This window comes from Engystomops pustulosus, chromosome 5 (genome assembly GCF_040894005.1).
Source record: "Engystomops pustulosus chromosome 5, aEngPut4.maternal, whole genome shotgun sequence".
Classification (NCBI taxonomy): Eukaryota; Metazoa; Chordata; class Amphibia; order Anura; family Leptodactylidae; genus Engystomops; species Engystomops pustulosus.
The window spans coordinates 47,636,484-47,655,449 of NC_092415.1; the positions used below are offsets into that span (position 1 = coordinate 47,636,484).

Sequence of the window (18,966 nt, forward strand, 5' to 3'; positions counted from 1 at the left end):
TTTACATCTAATAGTAGATTTATGTTTGTTGATGCGTGTTTTCATCGTTTCCCCAATGTACAAGTAACCACAAGGACATTTAATTGAATAAACGACATTTTGTGAATTACAGGTGTGATAACCTTGAATTTTGAACGCTTGTCCAGTGTGGGGGTGATAGACAACATCACCTTTCAGTACATTGGAACATTCGGAACAAGTTAGACATGGGAATGTACCTCTTTTCTGTGTAGCTAAAAAGGTTTGTCGTGTCAGCTTTCTGTTACCCCCCATGTCCGCACGTATCAATCTATTATGTAGGGATGGTGCCTTTTTGTTACTGATCAGTGGTGGATTGTTAAATTCCTGTATGTCAGGATAGGCCGTCCTGAGAATGTACCAATGTTTCCTGACAATGGTATCGATCTTAGTAGTGTTGGTGACTAAAAACAATCCTCTTATCATTGTTGGTTCGGGATGTAGTGGTGCGTCCCGTGTCTCTTTCAGTAAATTATTTCAAGGGATTTCACCGCGCTCCTAGGATGTATAGGGGAATAGGAGAGATATTTAGAGAAAGATTCTGTAGAGGATATTATTTTGTTTAGCTGCTGCGTCCTCTGGTTTACAGGAACAAGTCCTGATATGCAGAAATATTTTTGTAGGATGGGTGGCCAGTGGATGGTCGCGCTGCTATTCAGAATTTGGTATATCAATAAAGCATTACATGCGTAGCAATAGTAGTTCATTAAATGAAAGACATTTATTTCACATAAAAACAGTAGATTTACAAATTCATAGGTTTTGGGATTGGACGACGCGTTTCGGGGTGGATTGACCCCTTCTTCAGGTCCACAAGGTTCTGTAGGTCGTAATAGTGTATTGTCAGATTTTTTAAAATATACAGAAGTACAATTTATAATTTCATAAAATTTCTTAAAAGGTAACATTGTTGTCTATAGTGAAAAATATATTTAGATACATAAAACAAAGTTAAAAGATATGCTGATAGGTAAGAGCGATCATTGTAATAAAACCAATGTTTAGAGGTTCAAAATCGTTATTATAACAAAGAACAAAGCATCTGTTGTTACAATTCATAAAACTCATAGGTGAGTGTACTGACCTTTATGTGTGTCAGAAATCACATGTGAAAACTCTTTTTTTCGGGAGGTAAGTACTGTTTTATGAACACTGAAAGCAAAGAGTGGGGCGTATTAATAGAGGAACAGTTACCTGTTGGTTATGGGACAGGGGGGAGGTTTGTATGATGTCTAACCTTTTAAGCGCTACGCCGAGATTTGGGCCAATTATCAGGTATCGAGTTGGTCTGTTACCTGTGATGCTGTGGGGATATCAATAGAATCATCATTGGGATAAGGTTGTTTTTTTTTTTTTTTTTCTTTTTTTTTTCCGAGAGATTCAGGTGGTGGGTAAGGTAGTGTACTTACATGGTTATATGGTCTGGTTCAGTCAGCAGCAGCGAGTTGAATGATCGCTGATGCTGTTGACAGGGGATTTAAGTAGGGCCGGGGCGGAGTGAGCGCTTGCGCTCTACGAGTGGAGGGGAGGTGTGCTGTGCGCATGCGCAGCCACCGCCGTCGGAGGATCCGGAGACCTCAGCGGAATCTACACTGTGGGCATCATGTATGTAGTCGTTACGAGTTAGTAGCGTTTTGTCTATGCAGCTATATAGTAGTAGGTGGCAAAAGAGGTTGATCTAAAAGTCAGAGGGCTAGAGTGGAGTGGAGTGGGTACTTTGATGTAGGGGAGAATCATAATGGTATTGTGTGGTAGGTATGTCCCAGGACATGATGAGGACATCTGAGAGATTGGGGGTCTCTATATAGTAAACTTGGTGGGGTATTTAGATTTTTTCAATGCTTTCATTAAGGCCATAGGGGTTCATGGTGTTAAGTTTATATATCCAATAATTTTCTCTCTTAATGAGTTGCTGTAATCTGTTGGGATGGTATTTGGGGATCTGTTCTATTATGGTGGCTTTGGCTAGAGTAAAATCCTTGTCATGGTGTGTTTTGAAGTGTCTGGAGATACTGTGTAACTGGTAACCTGCTTTTGTTTTGCTCCGGAGCAAAACAAAAGCAGGTTACCAGTTACACAGTATCTCCAGACACTTCAAAACACACCATGACAAGGATTTTACTCTAGCCAAAGCCACCATAATAGAACAGATCCCCAAATACCATCCCAACAGATTACAGCAACTCATTAAGAGAGAAAATTATTGGATATATAAACTTAACACCATGAACCCCTATGGCCTTAATGAAAGCATTGAAAAAATCTAAATACCCCACCAAGTTTACTATATAGAGACCCCCAATCTCTCAGATGTCCTCATCATGTCCTGGGACATACCTACCACACAATACCATTATGATTCTCCCCTACATCAAAGTACCCACTCCACTCCACTCTAGCCCTCTGACTTTTAGATCAACCTCTTTTGCCACCTACTACTATATAGCTGCATAGACAAAACGCTACTAACTCGTAACGACTACATACATGATGCCCACAGTGTAGATTCCGCTGAGGTCTCCGGATCCTCCGACGGCGGTGGCTGCGCATGCGCACAGCACACCTCCCCTCCACTCGTAGAGCGCAAGCGCTCACTCCGCCCCGGCCCTACTTAAATCCCCTGTCAACAGCATCAGCGATCATTCAACTCGCTGCTGCTGACTGAACCGGACCATATAACCATGTAAGTACACTACCTTACCCACCACCTGAATCTCTCGGGAAAAAAAAAGAAAAAAAAAAAAAAAAAACCAACCTTATCCCAATGATGATTCTATTGATATCCCCACAGCATCACAGGTAACAGACCAACTCGATACCTGATAATTGGCCCAAATCTCGGCGTAGCGCTTAAAAGGTTAGACATCATACAAACCTCCCCCCTGTCCCATAACCAACAGGTAACTGTTCCTCTATTAATACGCCCCACTCTTTGCTTTCAGTGTTCATAAAACAGTACTTACCTCCCGAAAAAAAGAGTTTTCACATGTGATTTCTGACACACATAAAGGTCAGTACACTCACCTATGAGTTTTATGAATTGTAACAACAGATGCTTTGTTCTTTGTTATAATAACGATTTTGAACCTCTAAACATTGGTTTTATTACAATGATCGCTCTTACCTATCAGCATATCTTTTAACTTTGTTTTATGTATCTAAATATATTTTTCACTATAGACAACAATGTTACCTTTTAAGAAATTTTATGAAATTATAAATTGTACTTCTGTATATTTTAAAAAATCTGACAATACACTATTACGACCTACAGAACCTTGTGGACCTGAAGAAGGGGTCAATCCACCCCGAAACGCGTCGTCCAATCCCAAAACCTATGAATTTGTAAATCTACTGTTTTTATGTGAAATAAATGTCTTTCATTTAATGAACTACTATTGCTACGCATGTAATGCTTTATTGATATACCAAATTCTGAATAGCAGCGCGACCATCCACTGGCCACCCATCCTACAAAAATATTTCTTTCAGTAAATGGGGTGGATAACCTCTATTACGAAACCTGAGTTCCATTTCATCTAGTCTATTTTCTTTCGTGGTTTCATCAGAGACAATTCTGCACACTCGTTGCAATTGCGATTTAGGTACAGATTTTTTGGTCGAGTATGGATGATTGCTTCTGTAGTGCAAAACACTATTCCTGTCTGTACTCTTCCTAAATAAATCTGTACCCAATGTGCCATCTGAATTTTTAAAAACCATTGTGTCGAGAAAGTTGATCTCCTCATTACTGCTCGACATGGTAAATTGCAATTCGTCATGGATTGAATTGAGGTGCAACAGGAACTGGTCCAGTGTCTCATGTGGCCCCGCCCATACGCAAAAGACATCATCTATAAAACAACGCCAAAGTTTGGCGTATTGAATAAAGAGAGCATTGTTAAACACATGATCTTCCTTAAATGCTATCATGTAGCAATTTGCGGAGGGCGGGGCCACATTCGACCCCATGGCCGTTCCCCTCTTTTGCAAGTAGTATCATCATGTATCAGGAAATAATTTGCTGACAACACTATGTCCAACATTTCAAGTAAAAACTCTCAATCAATTCGACTGAAATGGATGAATCATTTTGCGTAACCAGTATATCAGACGAAGTGATGTTATCTAATTCTTTAATGGTGTTCAGGAATGAGGTGGTATCCAATATGAAGGAAGTACTTTGTTTCACATAAGGAGTTAGTATCTTTTCTAATACTTTAGAAGGGGGTGTAAGAATAGAATTGTTTGAAGCCACAATGGGTCTTCCGGGAGGGTTGACCAAGGTCTTATGCACTTTGGGTAAAATGTAGAGTGCAGGTATCACTGGATCATGATTAATCAAAAATTTGGCTAGTTTGTTATCAATCAATCCCTTTTGTACACCTATATCCACCAAGGTCATTAACCTGTTCTTAATTCTGGAGGTTGGGTTGGAAGTGAGCTTCTCATAGGTCTCTTGGTCAGATAATTGACGATATATTTCTTTAGTATAGGCTTCTCGGTCCATCACCACGATGGAACCGCCTTTATCCGCCGGTTTTAGAATGATATCATTGTCTGACCAAAGTGACCTGAGAGCTTTGTATTCATCACCAGTGAGATTATTGGACACAGTAAAATCACCAAACTTAAGACGTTGTGTCAGAGCTGTGATATCACGTTTTACTACGTCTACAAATGTTTCTACAGGATGAAATCGTTTAGGAGCATTAAAGAAGCTCTTATTCTTAAGTCCTAGATCATCCAATTTTAATAGACTTGTAGTGTTTAAATTTTCACAGGTTAATAAATTATCTTGATTAGCAAAATAGGCTTTGAGCCTGACATTTCTAAACAACTTTTGTAAATCTAGATCCATATTGAAAGAATCATATCGTCCAACAGGGCTGAAAGACAGCCCCTTTTGTAAAAGACTCATTTGGGCCGAGTCTAGATTCTTTGAAGAAATGTTAATAATCAGGCTGGGTACAGTACCTGAGATCTGGTCAGTGGTGGTGGAGGAGGCGGTGCAGTCACTATTGGTGGCCGAGGCGGTTGATGGATAGTGTCTATAACAGCGTCCTCCGCGGCGTGTCCTCCTGGGGGTTCTCTGTATTCGCCTTTCCGAAAAGGGCGACGTCTCCCTTAGTTTCCACTGCGCTCGCTGCTGGAGCTTGAGGAACGTTGTCCGCCGCGTTCGCCAAACCTGACTCCGCCACGTTGCCAACCGGAGAAGTCCCGCCATTTATAGACTCTGTTGAGTCTATAATCTTCTAGATCTCGAAGGTATTTGTGTCATGACACGTTAAGGTGTGTGTCAGTTGTGGAGAATAAAGAAAGGACTGCATGGGAGAATAAAGCGGTAACTTTGTGCTACAGGTGTGCTATGTGCTAAGTGTAAAGTTGTTGAGTCCTGGCACAGGGCCTAGAGGTGGAGGTGTCCCAGGGATCCATAGTGCCATGCACAACTTTTACATCTACTTTGAGTAAGCTCACAGGTTGGACCATGCTGGAATGCATCAGAGGTACATTGCCCAGTAATACTTAATAATGTCAGGGACCAAGAGGCCCCGCTTTTGTGGGAGAGTAAAACTGACTTGGCTACTCGATGGCATCTATGGGCCTACACAAAGTGGAGGAGAAATGCTTGAAGTGCTTTCAAAGCTCTTAGAGACACTGGGAAAGGAAGGCTCTCAAACAGGTAGATCATCTTAGGGAGGACAGTCATCTTAATGGCTCCTATCCTACTGAAAAAAGAAATCATCAGACTACTCCATTTATTTAGTAAAGTTTAAATCTCTCTAAACAGTTTCAGACAGTTATGCTCACAATTTCACTATGTATTTTAATAGGTAGTGCCTCATTATTGGATACTTTTATAGCCTGATAAAAGGCTAAATTGCTACAGTCGAGCATAAAGTTTCGGGAAGAAGATTCGTGGCTGGGTTAAAGTGAGAAGAACATCGTCTGTAAATAATTAAAGTTTAACTTCCCAATCTTGTGTGCACACTCTGTGTATGCTAGGGTCCTGGCAGATAATGGCAGTTACGGACTCTATACATAAAATGAAAGCAGTGGGGGAAGTGGATCCCTCTGCCTAATATTGTTTTCTTATATATATATGGGTGGGGAGGAAGCATGTGGAAGTTTTGATGTCGCACTGGGTCTAGAGTATAGCGCCTGTGTTGCCCATCTGAAAGGCAATCTACTAAGTGTTGATTTTCTTTAATTCAATGCAATCTAGAGTTTTCTTTGGTGTTCATTCACTTTGTCAATACAAAAACCAGACTGTAACTTGGGCAAGTCTAGGAGTGGATCTAATCATAAAAGAAATGATAATGATTCTCTCTGTTTTATCCACTACTCTGTTAAAATGGTATCTTTTCCATTCAAATATAACCATATTATGGACGCTGGATCTTGCTAAAATGTTTTCCAAATATGGCCTCTCATCCATTGCTTTCTTTTCCATGTCCCTTTCCATACAGGGCAGGTGTCTCAACAACTGTCATCATTGGTGCTAGCACTGATTAAAGTAGCTAACCTATAAAGAGCCTCTCTCCCAGACCTGTCATTCATCAATATCGATTACAAAATACCAGAATTACATTCATACATCTGAATTGCCATGTTTTTATCATTTTAATACCATTAAAAGTGATTGAAGGGTTGTATTTTTCTCAAAATATATGAATAAAAACATCATCTTGTCCCACAAAATAATATAATAATCAGTGCAACAGCTTGAACAGGTCTGTATAAAAAGGTATGAAAACATGACGGGTGGTAGAATATGCCAATAATAAGACAATTGGGCTTATTTACTAAGGGTCATGGATCGCACTTTCGTCGGACTGTTCGCCGGTTTCAGGATTTGTGCAGCTTTGATAGGTATTTAACAGGGGTTTGCGCTGGGATTGTGTCGCACACGATTGGATTGTGGCGCAGCTGTGCTGAATCTCATGTGACAGAAATCAGCAGGCGTGCTGCCGGAGTATCCAATGGATTCGGACTGAGCGCAGGATTTAAGATTCAAATTGTGTCGCACGACAATGCACTTACATGCACCAGGAAGAAGGTGAACTCCATCGGACCTGTGCGGGGAAGCGACACATGCAGGATATCGGGCGCGCAATCTTAGTGAATCGCGCCAGAGTGCATGATACTTGGACAATTAAACGTGCCCCAATATGGAAAGTTGTCACTGAAAGTGAGCAAATTCAAGATTTGACTCAAAGAAGCTGAACCGAGCTGTGATTGGTTCCAAAATCAAACCAAATCAAACATCGGAACCGATGTTGCTGCAATCATACTGGATATTGGTTTATAACATCATCCTGTCCCACATAATAACACCTAAAATAGATCTGTATAATAAAGTATGAAATAGTTTCAACTTTACCTTTTTTTAAAGGTATTTAGATATAAAAAATATATAAAATTGGTTTATTGGTAGGGAATATATAATTTGAACTGTACAGTGAAAGAAAGCCGGCATAAAATGGAGCAACTGTGTTTTTGTCAACCCAACCACATTGGGAATAGGTTTGCTGTTTTGGAGTACATTGCATGGAATTTTATATGGTGCCACTAGGAAATTTGTACAGCAGAAGACAAGCCCTCACATGCCTCTGTGGGAAAGGGCTGTAGCACGGCGTGCACACATTGGCGCTAGAGAGAGGAGGAGGTGAGCACTGCTCACCCCCACCCCTCTCCACAGGGATAAATGGTGCATGGCGCCGTATGCCGAGAAAAGATAGGACATGCCGTGTGAATGAGGCCTAATGGTAGTTTACGGAGTGATGAGGCCTGACATTTATAGTACAGAAACAATTAGGAGATAGACCACAAACTGACACCTGATTTGAAGATTTCTATGGCAGATGTTGTCTTGATAGAGACAGGGCAAATTTTTCTCAATATTAATACACTTTATTAAGTATGCAGTAAAAATTTTAGATAATACTAACACAATCTTGAGTTGGAGATACAATTGGTTGTGTAAAGAAAATTAGATCTGTTACCAATAAAGCCATATAGAGTCTGAACTTTCGATTTCATTAATTGAAGACCCATATCTGGATTTATAATAAAATAAAAAACAAGAACTAATTTTATATACATACAAAATATAATTGACCAACTCTGGAAAAAAGATGACAAAACCCAAACAAATCAATAAAAATTAAAAGATTCCAGAGCAAGTGATCAAGACCATTAATACGGATCAAGCCTTTTGAATAAAACTTTCATAAGTCAATTCAGATACATGTCACATCACCTCATTGTATGGTAACACATTAGATTTTAGCTCTACATTAGCTCTACATGTTTTTGTGACAAGCAGAAATCATCTATTTCCTTATTGTTGTAATTCACCTATATTACATTTCAGCTCCATTACCACATTCCTTCCTTTTTGCATGTATTTGTGTTCTTCCTCCATTTTTATTACCGTAGCTTTTGTCTACCTTGTACTGAAGCGATACGATCCAGCTGCAGGAGGAAATTGATTAACATCACATCACTATTTTCTCTAATATTGGCATTACTTGCCTAGGGGACAGATTTTATGAGTGTTAGTTGTTGTTAAAGAGGGTAGACTGACTTTTCTTTCTTGGACGCTGCTACTTACCTAGAGGTAATAATAACAAAGTCAAAACTGTAATGATCTTTGAAGAATAGCTTTCTATCTGTGAAAAGTTCAATCTGCAGTTTAATTCACAGTAAAACGCATTTAAGGGAATAAACTGATATGTGTGTTTATAAGATTGGGTTAACATTTCCTGACTGTGCATCAGTTTTACATTGTACTTTATTTTATATCACCGACATTCAAAATGAAACCACAATGGCGTTTCTTTATGTCCTACAGATAATAACTGTATACTACAATACACAGAGAATACTAGGTTGTGCTGTAAATGCCTACCTTTGTCTTATTTTACACATGGTGCTTGTACCTTGAAAATATAGCTAGAACTGCAGTCCTTGCCCTGTTGTTCTCTAAACCTTAGATAATAGGTAACAGACATGTACATCTTTTTGTAATAAATTCTTTATGTACAGAACAAAAGAGCCACTGCTACGGGAACAAAAGGGATGCATCCCTAGTTACACAAGTAAGGAGCATACTGGAAGGACATCATACATACAAACATCTGTGGGGACGATTTATTGCATTGCCTAATAGGTTTTTCAATAAAAATGTTGTATAAACCTCTTCTCACTCTCACTTTAGGCTGATTTTTCCTTATGCAGAGAAATCCATCACAGAAGCAGTCTGATGTCTTATAAATTGTGAACAAGGTGCGGTGCAGGAAAGCAGTGTCGGACTGGGGTTTTAGGGCCCACCAGTGAAATTGATTCTGGGGGCTCACCAAATGTGACATGGAAATATTACCTGTACATTCTGCGTTCAGACATCCCATCATTTCCCTCTCCATATTGTTGCCACATTATCTCCCCCTTTTATTTTGGCCCCATTATTTCCATCTCAGATTGTGACCACTTCATCTCCCACTCATGTTGTATTCACCCTCATATTGTGCCCTCCCTCATCTTGTGGCCCCCTTTCATACCCTCAGCTATATTGTGGTCACCCTGGCACTTCATTTACATCCAATATTACAATAACCAATAATCTGATCAATTGTGACCGTGGACAACAATGTGTTGCTTGAATGACGAAATCATTGCAGATGAGACCCAATGGCCATAAAACTAAAATAGGCTTATAATTTGACCCTTATTTATGATGTACAAGAAGAATTTTGATTGCATCAGGGAACTCTGATTGAGCTAATTCACATTAATATATCTGACCAACAATCAGCCCTAAAAAAAAAAAGAATCATACTGGATTTATAAGTTACGCACACTTGAATCTGACGTATTACCGTATATACTCGTGTATAAGCCGACCCAAGTATAAGCCGAGGCCCCTAATTTTACCACAAAAACCTGGTAAAACCTATATATTTTTTACTCGAGTATAAGCCGAGTTTGGGCTTTCAGCACATTTCTTTTGTGCTGAAAAACTAGGCTTATACTTGAGTATATAAGGTATATGAGGCAGTTAACTCAGTGGAATAATGAATAAATATAGACACTATACATTTTTTCAGTTATGGTACATATGTATTACACCAATAGTAATTACAAGTGGCAATTTATTAGTGGTCAAGAATTAATGTTCATTATTTATGTAAACAAATTATTTATGTAAACACTTTTACATTTTTAACCCCTTAACGCTCTGCGCCGTAGCTCTACGGCGCAGAGGTATAAGGGATGTATGAAGAGGGCTCACGGGCTGAGTCCTCTTCATACAAAGGTGGGGGTTTTTGCAAAATGCATAAAACCCCCACCGCTAATAACCGCGGTCGGTGCTAGCACCGATCGCGGCTATTAACCCCCCCGTTGCCGCCGGCAAAGTCGCCGGCGGCGTTTAAAAGCCGGCGGCGCGCGGGCGCCGCCATCTTTTTTTCGATCGCCACGCCCCCGAACGTCATCGGGGGGCGGCGATCGGTTGCCATGGTAGCCTCGTGTCTTCTTTTGACACGAGGCTATCTGGCAGCTGCAGATTCGTTACAATGAGCCAGTGGCTCATTGTAATGAATGTGCTGCAAAAATGCCATATATTGCAATACAGAAGTATTGCAGTATATGGTAGCAGCGATCTGACCATCTAGGGTTAATGTACCCTAGATGGTCTAAAAGATAGTGAAAAAAAAAAGAAAAAAAAAAGTTTAAAAAATAAAAAAAATTAATAAAATATTAAAAGTTCAAATCACCCCCCTTTCCCTAGAACGGATATAAAACATAATAAACAGTAAAAATCACAAACATATTAGGTATCGCCGCGTCCCAAAATGCCCGATCTATCAAAATATAAAAACGGTTACGGCCGGCGGTGACCTCCGAGACGGGAAATGGCGCCCAAATGTCCGAAATGCGACTTTTACACCTTTTTACATAACATAAAAAATGAAATAAAAAATGATCAAAATATCGCACAGACCTCAAAACGGAAGCAATGAAAACGTCGCCTCATTTCGCAAAAAATGACACCTCACACATCTCCGTGCGCCAAAGTATGAAAAAGTTATTAGCGTCAGAAGATGGCAAAAAAATTTTTTTCTTTTTTGTACACATTCGTTTAATTTTTGAAAATGTATTAAAACACAATAAAACCTATATAAATTTGGTATCACCGCGATCGCACCGAACCAAAGAATAAAGTAGGCATGTTATTTGGGGCGAAGAGTGAAAGTCGTAAAAACTGAGCCCACAAGAACGTGACGCACGTGACGTTTTTTTTCAATTTTTCCACATTTGGAATTTTTTTTCAGCTACGCAGTACACGGCATGTTAAAATAAATAACATCACAGGAAAGTAAAATTTGTTACGCACAAAATAAGCCCTCACACAGGTCTGTACACGGAAAAATGAAAAAGTTATGGATTTTTGAAGTTGGAGAGCGAGAAATCGGCCGAAAAACCCTGCGTCCTTAAGGGGTTAACTATTACCAATTATTATTTACTACTTTTCAACACAAACATGCAATCATACATCCGACTATGTGCTGTGCGATCTGTCATCTTTTCTTCGTCGAGGTACATTGCTATAAGCCATTATTTTTTATTCTAGGTATTTATTTTTCTTTATACATTTTCGAACAAATATATTTTCAAGTAGATATTTGCTCAAATGTCTTACTTAGTTTATCAATGTATTCATATATATATATATATTTATTCATTTTTTATCATTATCATTGTTGCACTTTGATATTGTACTATGTAATTGAGCCCCCACTATGGACAAATAGGCAAGGTGATGGATGGCATTTCATACCTATTCCGAGATAGCCGTATCATCCCTTCATGATCTTCCTTTGGTGGAAACAAGGCTCTTTGTTTTTTCCTTGGGTACTTGCCACCATTGACCGTTCAGAGCAGGACAGCAATTCCCCCTACCCCCATCTTATCCCCATCGATTATATGTTTGTGTTCTGTCGTTTAAATGTAGTCCAGGCTCGGACAGTTTGTGTACAACCCAATTTTCCAAAAGGGAATCAATAAAGTTGTATTGTATTGTATCCTTTGGGCATGTCTATAATATTAAGCTTTGTTTTAACCTGACAAAGGCGCTGGATCACTGCAAAAATGTATTGTTAATGTACAAATAAAATAATTAATTGGAAGACGCCCTGCTTTCATGTGGATCTCCCTTGCACCAACCTGTCACTGTCCTTGATAACAGGTTGTTGGCGGTTTGTGGCCCTTATTCTTAGGGGCAGGTTTCCTTTAAGTTATAAGAAATACTCAGTTGAATTCTAATCATAAATTACCAAAAATGAGTGCTTATAATCACATAAAAGAACACAATAAACACCATGCTGCTGCACTTGACGGATTGCTTAAGCGAGCAACCAGCATTGAATATGGGAAGAAGAATGTACAGAAAAAAACAAGCAACATTTTTAAAAGTTAAAGGGGGTGGCCGCTAGTTCTAATTTCTGGGGTCTTTCTGGTGTCTGAATTTACTTGGGTGCAGCTAAGTAAATTGGCATTTCAAGGGGGAAAGTGATGAAAATGATGCTTTATGTTTATCTTGTGAGTTGTGAGAAACTATATTGAAAAAAACATCTTGTTCTAATTAGTTTTATTGTTCCTTGAAAACACAATTTTCATTACCCTATGGTTTTATTTTCTTCATTTTTAATATCTTATCCATTCCTTTCTGATATACAATACAAGTATATAGTAAATAACTCTGTTTTGTGGGTTTCTTGCCAGATCAACATAAGTACTGTTATTTACAAAGCAGTAACTTCTTACATGGGCTCTGAAATGTCCTAAGGGACCTTATAAGGCAAGTTACTAAGGCCTCTTGCACACTAGCGTTGCGTTTCACGTCAGGGTGCAATGCGTGAAAAACTGACGTTTTTGCTGCGTTTTTGTTTCATTTTTGTTCGCGTTTTTTTGCGTTTTCGGTGCGTTTTTCACGCGCGTTTTTTTAAGTCAATGGGACTTTTTCAAAGGGACCAAGGTTCGGGAATAAAATGTTTTATTTAATTGAAAAATAATGTCTTCTGATAAGTTGCAAACATCTGCGATTTATTCTTCACTGTTCCGCGCGCGTATATTATCTCCCGACAAGTTAGCAGATGTGAAGAACATTGAAGAATAGAATAAAACCAGTGAACACAGTGAAAACAGTGACCACAGGATCATTTAAGAGAAAAACACAGTGCAGAACACAGTGCAGAATAGATTACAGATGTTCGGCACATCTGCTTACTTGTCGGGAGATACGCGCGGAGCGGTGCGAACAAAATAGCATGTGAAGAACAATATATATGTGTGAAGAAGACATTGCAGATGTATGGAAACATCTGCAATGTGTTCTTCACACACATATATATTGTTCTTCACATGCTATTTTGTTCGCACCGCTCCGCGCGTATCTCCCGACAAGTAAGCAGATGTGCCGAACATCTGTAATCTATTCTGCACTGTGTTCTGCACTGTGTTTTTCTCTTAAATGATCCTGTGGTCACTGTTTTCACTGTGTTCACTGGTTTTATTCTATTCTTCACTGTTCTTCACTGTGTTTTTTTAATTAAATGATCGTTCGCGAGCAGGGGAAATACTGTTATTCTGGTCACCTAGCAACCCTTACGTTTAAAACGCATTGCACTCGCATTGCACTTGCAATGATTGCGAGTGCAATGCGTTCTTGATGCATCTCCATAGACTTGAATGGGGTGTGAAAATTGCGCGTGACTCGCAAAAATAGAGCATGCTGCGATTTTGACGCGCGTGCAAACGAACGCAAGCACGCGCGTGCAAAACAACGCAAATGAAGAAAGACCCATTGAATACAATGGGACAGAGTGCAATGCAAGTTCTGCGCGTCAAATGCACGCGCAGAACTCGCGCGTGAAAAACGCCAGTGGAGAAGGGGCCTAAATCTTGTTAAAGTTAATGTCAAGAGGCAAAAGAAGAAAGGATCTTATAGCTTGTTTTTAATTAGTAAACCTGTCAGATCTACTCAGCATAATAGTAAAAGAATGTCATTAGTAATCACATTTACTTAGCTGTTGTGTATACATGTCATTGTCAAGCTCGCATCATCTGCCTAGTCTAGATTATGTCTTCGAAAAATTTATTAAAATATTGAAAAGAAACTATTAATTAGAAATGAAAATTAGTTAAAGAGAGTAAATGCTGAGAGGATTCCTAGGAGAGATAATAAGAGTCCTGATAACTCCACCCAGACACATTTACTCAACTTGAGGGGTAAGCAGGACTCTCTTTCACTCTTCAGGGTCCTCACAGGATTTACTCTGAACTAGAACATATGAACCTATATTTTGTATATAGCACTTATTCACAGATCAAATCACCTTATAGTGTTGCTTTAAATATTTGATTTTCAGTTCCTTAAAAGAAATCTACCATTTCTTTTTATTCATTGTGTACCAAACATAACTTGAGAATGCTGAAGCTACAGTGATGCAGAAACATATCTTGTTTAATCCCTGAACCAAGTGGTTTTGCTTAAAAACTATTATGAAATTCGGGACCTTGGGAATTCTGGGATTGGCTGCTATACATAAACCCATTACATAGAGCTTCTTGAAGTTTCCAGACAGGACTTATCAACTTGAACTGGAGGATTTATACACAGCAGCTGAGGGATGGTGCAGCAATTGATTACTTTTGCCTGCCAGGGACAACACAGTGAAGCAGTGCATATTTAGGGTAAGAGGAGAATCGCCTGGCAGCCACAGGAGTAACAGAGCCTCATTATCATAATTTTATAATTGTTTTTTCAGCAAAACCACTCCGTTCAGGGATTAAACTAGATATGTTTTTGCATCAGTGTAGCTACAGCATTCTCAAGGTATGTTTGGTTCATAATGCATAAAAGCAAATGGTAGGTTTCCTTTAATTGCAATCTTCATTTCCCTGTATACTTTGCCCTGTAAAGTACTGAGGTCTCATTTAAAATGTTAACACTGGGACAGGAGATGAGCTGAACTAGGACTTCTAATGAAGTTTGTAAACCGCTTTAGCATCCTCCTTGGTGCACGGCCGGAGACCTGATAATATTGAGCAAACATTCCTTGTGCTTCCACAGGTGCAAGTCCACAGGTGCAATGATGAAATATCAACTTCTTTATAAAAATAGGCACAGTCACCCCAATACTGCACTAAGAAGCTTATTTACCTAATGATAAAAGGTACATTTTTTTCTAATATTACAGATCAAGAGAAGACAGGAAAGGTAAGTGTGGATGGTCATAAAGTGAAAAACCATAGCTGATACTTACTAATACACTGAGCACATGAAGTTTATTTTTTTCTTTATTATTTTTCTCGATAAAAGTAGAATTTCCTTCATTTAAAATATTGAGTGTAATTATGGGAAAACAGTTATTTTTAATGGTTCAGTGTTTCCTATGTTCTTCTCATAATATAAGCCATGATGCATTGCTTTAATAGTTTTTTACGCCTCGTGATGCTAAACTACAGTTATATGATTTCTACATCATTTGGTTAACATTAGTGCATTTACATTATTAATGAATGTTATAAAACCCAACCATTATTTTTTTTATGTACGCTAAATTTCAAGAATCCTTATATATTGTAGAAGATTATTGGTTCCTTCTTCAGTATCTTGCAGTATATGTAAATAATAGCCACTACTGAACTTTACAGAAATAAAGTCATTTTAATTAAAAAGGATCTAAACCAAACGCAGAAACATAGCTTCTAGTAATGATGGGGGGAAGTTAAAAGTCATAACATCAGGTTAGAAAATTATTGTATCAGCTTTTCTTTATAGCACAAGTTAGCCATCAACAGTAATTGTAGATTTTATGTTTTTTCATCAATAATACAGATGGTTCTTTGAAGTATTTTACAATGATGACATCATTTCCAAAGAAGGAGGACATGCAAAGTCACACAAGTAGATACCCGTCATTAATATTGTCACCAAATTGAAGGTTCATAAAAAAAGTTGTCCACCACCGTTAAGCTCATGTAGCACTGCAATGGTAGGTACCTGCAAGTGACTCAATAAAGAGATTGTGAACTGAAGATTAAAGGGTATTTTTGGGCTTTAATTCTATTTTTGGGTGGAAAGTATGGGGTGAAACAAGAAATAAGCTAAACTCTTGTTTGTTTGTATGTATGTATGTATACAGAGGTGCGGGGCTTACATCACAACCAGTGTGCACCCATTCCAGCTTGTGGTTGGAGCCTGTGTGGCTCTTAGAAAGATTGTAAAATAAAATGAAATTGAGGCTTAAATCATTTTACTTAAAAAGTAAAAAATGACGTATTGCAATTTAAAGTTGGTTAAAGAAGCATCTTTAGGGCCATTTAATTATTTTTTTTTTAGATCTTTTGATGTAGAATAGCTTTACTTATTACCATCATTACTTATGTCCAGCTGTTTCTTTGCTATCCTCCTCAGTTCTGCCTATCGCTGAAGTAGCTGCCCCTATTGTCTGTGCAGTTTAATTGTGTGAAACCATACTTTTTACTCAAGAAATTCTATGTACTCTAATTGCTTCTGCTCCCTATTTACTTTGGAGAGAGGAGACAGTTATGTGATTCTGTTCTTTGTGTGTGTTGCTAGCAGGCAAACCTTCTGTCCGCGTATCTCTGCAGAAGTCTCCTGCAAAAAATAGTATGGTATAAGGTCTCCTCTGTTCCTTATGAATCCTTTCACCCCAGTATGTGATTCTACAAAACTTTCTCTGTCTCTCTCTCTGCACCTCAAGCTGTATGAAAGACTTTTCTGCAAAAACTCTACTCCCTGCCTCTCCTCTTTGACACTATGTCTACAGCAGCTAAGCTGTTAACTGTTCGTGCTTAAGAAGCACAGACTGTACACATCATTTAACTGTTTCACAGCTGGTTTCTACTACTTCTTCTATGCCCAATACTCACCCTTTAAGGAATCTCACTGCATTTGCTAATAAGTTCCTTCATGAGTGAATATAAAGCAACATGGGAAGTTAGGGCAGCTTATAATTAATTCAGCTTTAGGATAAAGACAGGAAGAGGTTAGTCTCTGCCCACTTTACTGCTGCTGTCTAAAATTTTAGAGAAAATAGCTGAGAAAAGAAAAATTCCATAAGCCTAGAAAGAAAAAAGTGAACACTATAGTATGGGAATTGTTCTGTTTAAAGGGGATATCACATATTACAGTTTGATAAATATCAAAATGAAATGGTACTTTAACAAGTAACAAACAGCTGAGTGCCGTAAAGTTTGACTTTATTATTTGGTATATTTGGAGAGCTGTAAAAATGTATTGCAATATTTTGAAGTTAAAAGTTTTTCCAGCTTTTTTTCCCCAGTGCGTTGTATGGGATATTACATTGTGCTATAAGGAATTATAATACTATAGGAACACAAAAATGCACAATGCAAATTTGAAAATGCTGCAGTTAAAAGTTATTGAAGTAGTTAAAATGGAATATGTTTCTTTCAAATTGTTTGAAGTCACTTTTTATCTTTGATAACATGAATAATGTTAGTATTAGGCTAGAACATGATTATGCTTTCAAGCCAATTGATTGTATAACTAGAGATTTGAGTGAAGCTAAGAAATGGAAAGCTATACAATTGTATTTGCTTAGACAAGCCATCAGGGAAACTACAGCCATTCACTTTACCCTACAACTTTGACGCCTACAAAATGAAGCAGGTCATCCTAGTTTTGTTCTCTTTTTCAACAATGTTCACTTGAAACTGTATCACATTATTTTCAAAGGAAGCCTGTGACTATAGAAGAACACTCTGTGGTGTTCATTATCAGTAGCAATTACCTGCTTGCAAGAGCGATTCATTTTTGACAACCCATAATTTTATACTCACTGAATGTAAAAACCTCTGAATTATGTACTTTTCATCCTTTTCCTTTCATGCTCTTAATTGCAGGACATATGATTATTAATTTTACATGTTCAGCCGTCTCTCATAGTAAGATGTGGAATATAGCATATGGAATAATTACAATGGATCACTAGTTAAGTAAAATTATGCTAAATGGGAATTTGATGGAAATTTTACTCATCATTCCCCCAACACTTGAGTTGAACCGTTTTTGGTCCACACTAAACTTAATTTTCTATGTGTCATAGGAAACACAAGTTGGTGCCACTTGGCCAATATTTGGCTGAGCCAGATCATCATTACAACCACTGACTGTCTAAGCCACCTCCTCCTGTGGTGTCGAGATACACACAAAAAGTAAAGTTCAATGTGACGAGGAGAGCAGGGAGTAATTATAATTCTATTACGTTTCTAGTTCCCAGAAAATCACTTTCAACCTACAGTAATTTTACAGCACATCTGAAAGAGGGATCATGTAAGGTGTTTATTGTATGCAGCAAAAAGTGATCAAGAATGCCCATGGCCCGTTGAAATGTACATCAAAGTTCTAAGAAAGGCTATAGCATCACAAATTATTGACTAGTTAATGCTATTTAGTGTGGACATATATTAGGATGCTTTATATTTTTGAAAAAAGTTCAAATGTGCAATTTTTATTATTTGACCCTTAGTGTTTTGATTCCCAGTCTTTATAGTAGATGCCAAAAGGACCTACTCTCCTTTGTAATAAGGGTCAATGGGAGTAATTCTTCATTGTAGTTACGTCAGTGTCCCGTAATTGTCTCAAATTGTCTGAATTGCACAAAATATTTTTAGACTTTTCATCAAAGAATCTAAAATATAATGCAGATATTAAGTCCTCATATTTCACATTTATAAATTTACCTAAGCCATTCATTTTGACACACAAAATGCTCCTAAGACAGTCTAAAAAACTGTCGCAAGAAGCCTGCTTATTGATAAGCCACCCCAATGGAGCCATCCTGTATATATGCTAAAAGTAAACACTAAGGCCCCTTTCACACTACCTAATTT

At 38.2% G+C, this 18,966-nt stretch overlaps 1 long non-coding RNA gene across 1 annotated transcript in view; it reads left to right on the forward strand.

Annotated features, from left to right (window-relative positions):
* The window catches only part of LOC140133999 (uncharacterized), a 35,866-nt gene that overhangs the window by 10,544 nt on the left and 6,356 nt on the right, over positions 1-18,966 (forward strand). Inside the window, exon 2 of the long non-coding RNA XR_011856018.1 lies at positions 15,923-16,079. This is a non-coding gene — a long non-coding RNA (uncharacterized lncRNA). The remainder of the gene's footprint in view (positions 1-15,922; positions 16,080-18,966) is intronic.